This window comes from Ovis aries, chromosome 23 (assembly GCF_016772045.2).
Source record: "Ovis aries strain OAR_USU_Benz2616 breed Rambouillet chromosome 23, ARS-UI_Ramb_v3.0, whole genome shotgun sequence".
NCBI lineage: Eukaryota > Metazoa > Chordata > Mammalia > Artiodactyla > Bovidae > Ovis > Ovis aries.
Window position 1 is genome coordinate 50,701,111 of NC_056076.1, and position 7,489 is coordinate 50,708,599.

The 7,489-nt window shown below is 43.5% G+C and overlaps 1 long non-coding RNA gene across 2 annotated transcripts; it reads left to right on the top strand.

Moving 5' to 3' along the window:
- LOC132658479 (uncharacterized) lies at positions 1-4,685 on the top strand. Of its 2 annotated transcripts, XR_009598163.1 has the most exons (3): positions 1-189; positions 1,144-1,296; positions 1,926-4,685. It is a non-coding gene; the product is annotated as an uncharacterized LOC132658479 (long non-coding RNA). The 2 variants fall into 2 exon arrangements; XR_009598164.1 differs by lacking the exon at positions 1-189 and having other exon boundaries at positions 202-1,296.
- Positions 4,686-7,489: the final 2,804 nt, after the last annotated feature.

The window sequence follows — 7,489 nt, forward strand, 5'->3', positions numbered from 1 at the left end:
ATGTTTGGTCTGCCTACATGTGGTATGATTTCCCTTTCACTTCTCACTTTCATGCATTGGAGAAGGAAATGGCAACCCACTCCAGTGTTCTTGCCTGGGGAATCCCAGGGACAGGGGAGCCTGGTGGGCTGCCGTCTATGGGGTCACACAGAGTTGGACACGACTGAAGCAACACAGCAGCAGCAGCAGGTAAAATTGAGACATTTATCTTTTCTGTGTACCGGATCCCTCCAGAAATTGGAAACTTAGGTTCCCAGCAGCTTTAAGGTGAATAAGAAAGATCACCGCCTGACAGCTGCAGGAATCTCAAGAGATTTGGGGGAACCTGAAAAGAGATGAAGTCACCCAAATCTATAGAACCTGGAGGCAAAGCCCTTGGCATGGCTTTTGAGAGGCCTTTTAAAAGTTCAGTCTGAGCAAACAAATTAATCTTAATTTGGCTATATTTGACAAAAAATGAAGGTAATTTTAGAGAGAAAAAGATTATGTTTCAAAGGATATTAAATTCTAGTTTTCTTAGTTGGGGTCCATATCTAAGACTCACCTCCCAGCTAATTCTTTGTTATGTTACACAATTGTAAAGTTTAATTGAATTATTAAAAGATAATTTGTTTCTAAATTTGTTTCTGAAGCTTATCACAATGATCTATCTTTGGATAAAAATCAGATGCCCCACAACCTGCAACCAGGAGATTACGCATACTGGAAAGGGCATAATTTGAAGAAATGTCTCCGTCCTAGCTAAAAGGACCCTTACTGGGAGAAGGAAATGTCAACCACTCCACTGTTTTTGCCTGGAGAAACCTGTGGACAGAGAAGCCTGGCAGGCTATAGTCTATGGTGTTGCAAAAGAGTCGGTCATGACTTAGCTACTCAACAACAACTGGGTACTCTTCACTAGCTTATTATGAATTCCCAGTTAGAAAGGGCCACTGCCCTGGACTGGTCTATAGAAAGGACTGCTGACCTGAAATGACACCCATATAGTGGAAGAAGATAGCGGTAGGGAGTTGAGCCCAAAACACATACCAGGCCTGTAAGACCCATCCTCCCAACTCAATTGAACTGTTTCTCAAATGTTTGTCTCCCTGTAACATTAAGTGGTATTGCTGCTAAGTCACTTCAGTCGTGTCCAACCCTCAGCGACCCCATGGACTGCAGCCTTCCAGGCTCCTCCGTCCATGGGAGTTTCCAGGCAAGAGTGCTGGAGTGGGGCGCCATTGTCTTCTCTGTGCCTGGCGTACTTTCCTTCACCACAGCGTGGTGTCAGTCAGTTGGCTTTGCTGCACCATGGGGGTAAGTGGACGCAAGTTCAATTCAGCAACAAAACTAACTCTGCATAACATCATAATCCTGGATATATGTTATCCATTTGCACAAACCCAGAGAATGTACAACCACCAAGAGTGGACCTTAACGTGAACTATGGACTATAAGTGATAATGATGTACTGACTTTGGTTCATCAGTTGCAACAAATGGACCACTCGGGGGGTGGGGGGGATGTTGATCTTGAGTGTGCTGTGCAAGTATGGGGTCAGAGCATATGGAAACATTGTACCCTCCTCTCTGCTTCAGCTGTGAACTTGAAACTACTCTAAAATAAACAAAGTCTATTGAAAAAACAAACCTGAGCAATCCTTCAAGGCTCAGAAACAATGACGCTACTTCCCAAGCCTTCCTTGACGTTCACTACCTGAAAAGCTTCCTCCCTGCTCTGTGCTCACAGCACTTGCACACACCTTCTCGAGCACTCACCTGTTATTTGTGTTACAGTAACATGTTTGTTAATGGAGGTCTGCATCTAGTAAGACTCATCTCTTAGATAGTTCTTTGCTGTTATGTGATATTAATGTAAAATTTAATTGAATTCTTAAAGAACACCCTAAGTTGTTTCTGAAGCTCATCTCTGTGATCTCTCTTTAGATGAAGATCAGGTGCCTCATGACCTTCAACCAGGACTGGAAAAAGACATAATTTAAGGGACTGTCTCCAACCTGGATGGAAGGACTTTTTTATCAGGAGAAACTACACTACACCAGGATGAGAAGACGGCGACATCAGAGGGAGACAGCTTCCCCAAGATGCTGGACCTGATTCGTATGATCATTTATGTTTTCTTGACTTCTTAGACCTTTGCATATAAATCAAATGCTTTTCTATCATAGGACTGATTCTATGCTAGTTTTAGAAATCAATTCAATTTCTAAATTTTGTGGTTTGTGGCCAATTACCTGTGTCTAGTTCTGGGTTACCTTGGTAAATTTCTCTACTACAAGACTCTTACTGGTTGGCCCTGAGAAAATTTACTTAAAAAAAAATTATAGTCATATCACTAAATGGGATCCCCACACCGGGCCAATTAATAATGCTTGCTCTGACTCTGGCCATAAATTTGAGCTTTTTTCTATTACTCAAGCTCAATCAGAGCAACGGAAAAAGTTTCAGCAAAGGAGGAAAAAATCTCCCACAATTATGGGATGGATTTATGTAGATAACACCAGGCTATGGTAATTTAGGTTTAAAGTCTCCTCTGTGTTGGAAACAATTAAATCATACTAAGGGTAATCAGTCTAGTAACACTAGAAGACTGGGCTACGTGCCTCATAGACGGTGGTGCCAATATATAATTTCCCTGGAAGATAAAGATTCTACAGAGTAAGAATGACTAGGTCAGATGACCTGAGATATACTGGGCTACATCCACATCTACATCTACATCTAATGGACTTCCCTGGTAGCTCAGGGGTTAAAGTGTCTGCCTGGAACGTGGGAGACCCGGGTTTGATCCCTGGGTCAGGAAGATCCCCTGGAGAAGGAAATGGCAACCCACTCCAGTACTCTTGCCTGGAGAATCTCATGGAGGGAGGAGCCTGGTAGGCTACAGTCCATGGGGTTGCAAAGAGTCAGACATGACTGAGCGACTTCACTTTCACTTTCAACATGTTCTCCAAGCCAGGCTTCAGCAATATGTGAATGATGAACTTCCAGATGTTCAAGCTGGTTTTAGAAAAGGCAGAGGAACCAGAGATCAAATTGCCAACATCCTCTGGATCATGGAAAAAGCAAGAGAGTTCCAGAAAAACATCTATTTCTGCTTTATTGACTATGCCAAAGCCTTGGACTGTGTGGATCACAATAAACTGTGGAAAATTCTGAAAGAGATGGGAATACCAGACCGCCTGACCTGACTCTTGAGAAACCTATATGCAGGTCAGGAAGCAACAGTTAGAACTGGACAAGGAACAACAGACTGGTTCCAAATAGGAAAAGGAGTACATCAACGCTGTATATTGTCACCCTGCTTATTTAATTTATATGCAGAGTACATCATGAGAAACGCTGGACTGGAAGAAGCACAAGCTGGAATCAAGATTGCCAGGAGAAATATCAATAACCTCAGATATGCAGATGACATCACCCTTATGGCACAAAGTGAAGAGGAGCTAAAAGCCTCTTGATGAAAGTAAAAGAGGAGAGTGAAAAAGTTGGCTTAAAGTTCAACATTCAGAAAACGAAGATCATGGCATCTGGTCCCGTCACTTCATGGGAAATAGATGAGGAAACAGTGGAAACAGTGTCAGACTATTTTGGGGGGCTCCAAAATCACTGCAGATGGTAACTGCAGCCATGAAATTAAAAGATGCTTACTCCTTGGAAGGAAAGTTATGACCAACCCAGATAGGATATTAAAAAGCAGAGACATTACTTTGCCAACAAAGGTCCATCTAGTCAAGGCTATGGTTTTTCCTGTGGTCATGTATGGATGTGAGAGTTGGACTGTGAAGAAAGCTGAGTGCTGAAGAATTGAATGTTTTGAGCTGTGGTGCTGGAGAAGACTCATGAGAGTCCCTTGGACTGCTAGGAGATCCAACCAGTCCATTCTAAAGGAGATCAGCCCCGGGTGTTCTTTGGAAGGAATGATGCTAAAGCTGAAATTCCAGTCCTTTGGCCACCTCATGCAAAGAGTTGACTCATTGGAAAAGACTTTAATGCTGGAAGGGATTGGGAGCAGGAGGAGAAGGGGACGACAGAGGATGAGATGGCTGGATGGCATCACCAACTCGATGGATATGAGTCTGAGTGAACTCTGGGAGTTGGTGGCGGACAGGGAGGCCTGGTATGCTGCGATTCATGGGGTCACAAAGAGTCGGACACGACTGAGAGGCTGAACTGAACTGAACATGTTCACATCCTATTTCCTCTTCCAAACCACAAACTCCAAAGGCCCAAGAAAGTACTATTGATTTTTTAAACATTTATTTGACTGCTCCAGGTCCCAGTTTCAGCAGGTGGGATCCTCGTTGCCTTATGCAAGATCCTTAGTTGAGGATCAGGATCCAGGTTCCAGACCAGGGATCTAGCTGGGACCCCTGCATTGGGAGCACCGAGTCCCAACTACTGGGCCACCAGGGAAGGCCCTGATTTTTATGTCTTTCAATGTCTAACACATTTCCTTACATAAATTTCCTTAAACACTACTTGTTAAGTCCTTTAATACACCAATGTTGAGTTTAGTCAACAACTTTGTGTGTCAATAAATAGCTCTCAGTTCAACCTACAAACACTGGGACTTTTGCCAGGAATTATGTTAATCATTTCTCATATAACTGTACTCTCAGTCCAAAGGTTGATCTATACAAAGATAAACTTAAATAATAATAAATCCAAGTACATTCCTGATAATGGTATGCTTATCTGGCATTTTACATAAGAACTGGTTCTTTTGTATTCCCCGAGTCAGAGGAGGAAAGGAAACCAGACAGATAAGGAACAAATTCAAGGTCCCAGCAAATGAGGGATGAGATTAGATTTAGAATTTTGCAAGGTTGAAGGAAATGTTCTTGCTGAGCTCCCTGGTGTGCCAGCTGACGAAGGTGCTAATTGATAAACAAGGTGATTTGACCAGCATCTTGCACATAACACTAAAGAAAGGTATCTAGCAGGCAGACGACTGTCCCAGCAGTGCTGGACGTTCTGGGTGAGTTCTGGCCCGGCATTCAGAGGAGCTGGGTGTTAGCTGGTCCTCACCCACTGAAAGGGCTTCAGGGGACACATTTAGTCACCTGTCTGAGTCTCACTGCATCTTCAGAGAATGATGATAGCAGACTCAACATCAGATCGCTCTAATGCTGCGATCTGGAGCAATCCCTTCGCTTGATCAGATATTCTGAGTGACTTTGTTGCATCTGTGAGAAGTATGAAGGGAGACTAAAACTAACACAGTTGAAAAAAATTAACAAAGTGGGGAACAGAATAGGGAAGAAACAAAATGAGCTCCACTCATGGAGAGTCTGGAGAGCTGGGCTATAAAATCTGACCTTGATACAGGAAAGGGAAGAGGGCAGAAAATACTGGATTTCAGACTTTTATAAAACCTCCCTTATCTCATCTGATCTTCATACTAAGTACCCTAAGAGTTGTGTGAGACAAAGGGACAGTGAGCAGGTTCATCTACAGGTGAATAAAATATTTCAGGACCCCACCCCAACAATAAAGTCCATGAACAAATCTTGACAAGCCCCCTTCTGCACCTTTAGGCTCCTGTAATTTGTACTGGCTTGTTGCTGGTGCCGGCTTTACTCTGTGACTGCCTGGATTCCAGAAAGATGAAGAATCTAAAAATAACAAATTAAATATTTGCTAGACTTATGACTTGAAGTTGATTGCTTCTTCCCACTACCCTGACATGGGGACATAATGTGACAAAAGTGTTATTTTTGGAAGATAAATCAGACAACCATTAGTGAGATGGAAGAGTTCTGGAAGAGAAGGGAGACAGAACTGTGACCAGGCAGGAGTTGTGGCAATTCCTGAAGGCTAGAGAAGGCAATATAGAGAGAAGGAATTGGGTCTTGGTGATAACTGGATTATAGGAGATGAAGGAAAAATATTCAGATTCCACTGTTATCTATTGAGCATTGATTATATTTCTTATTTTACAGTTGGGTAGGTACTTTCACATGCCCATTTAATTTGCTCTTCAGAATGACCCTGCAGAAATAAGTTTTATAAGAGATATTGAGGAAATCACCAAGGTCCATGGCTAGGAAATGATAGAATTTGAATCTAGATGTCTTAACTCCAAGTTCCATGTTCTTTTCAACACATTATGGATCTATGGGACTTCCCTGGTTGTCCAGTGGTCAGGCATCTGCCTGCCAGTGCAGAGGACATGGGTTCTATCCCTGATCCCAGAAGATCCCACATGCCTCATGGCAACTAGGTCCATGTGCCACAACTACTGAGCAATCTGGAGGCCACGTGCCACAACTGCTGAGCCTGTGTGCTGTGACCACTGAAACCCACGCAGCCTAGAGCCCATTCTCAGTAACATAAGAAGCCCATGCATCGCAACTAGAGACAGCCCTCACATGCACAGAAGCAAAGATCCAGTGCAGCCAAAAATAAAATAAAATAAAATAAAATAAAATTTTATAAAAAGACATTATGGATCTAGAGAAGCAGGATTTACAGAAACAGAATAGCTGGAGGAACAGCTCACAAAAGGGACACATGCTGGGTTTGATTCTGGATCCATGAATGTGAGCCCTGGTGGGACATCCTGGAGATGTTCCGTGCTGACCTGGCTCACAGTCTTGCTTTCCATCCCCACTCACTTAAATGCAGCCCTTCCCCAGAGCCCAGGCCCCCACTGCAGCTCTTCGCCAGGTCATCCTGGATTCAGCCATTTCAAGCAACTGCTCCACCCAGTTACCCTAGCTGCTGCCCATGACTGCTGAGCCTCCCAGGTTTGCAGTTTTCTCATTCCCATTCACTTCAGTTCAGTTGCTCAGTCATGTCGAACTCTTTGAAACCCCATGGACTGCAGCATGCCAGGCTTCCCTGTCCATAACCAAAACTGAGAGCTTACTCAAACTCATGCCCATTGATTCGGCGATGCCATCCAACCATCTCATCCCCTGTCATCCCCTTCTCTTCCTGCCCTCAGTCTTTCCCAGCATTAGGATCTTTTTCCAAGGAGTCAGTTCTTTGCATCAGGTGGCCGAAGTATTGGAGTTTCAGCTTCAGCATCAGTCCTTCCAATGAATATTCAGGACTGATCTCCTTTAGGATGGACTGGTTGGATCTCCTTGCAGTCCAAGGGACTCTCAAGAGTCTTCTCCAACACCACAGTTCAAAAGCATCAATTCTTTGGCGCTCAGCTTTCTTTATAGTCCAACTCTCACATCCATACATGACCACTGGAAAAACCATAGCTTTGACTAGATGGACCTTTGTCAGCAAAGTAATGTCCTGTTACATATGCTTTGACTTTCTGGAAATGTTGGTCCCTTGATCTTTCTAATTTATTTTTCTTTTACTTTTTCTTGGTGCCTCCATCTCTTCAAATGGCCCCAGACTCCTTGGCTGATCATTTAGATCCTGCCCTTACCAGCACCTTTTATTCCCTTGCACCCTCTTCCTCTGTAGCATCTCAAACAACACTTCAAGCCTGGCTCAGTGTTACAATCTGCTTTCCTGCTTTC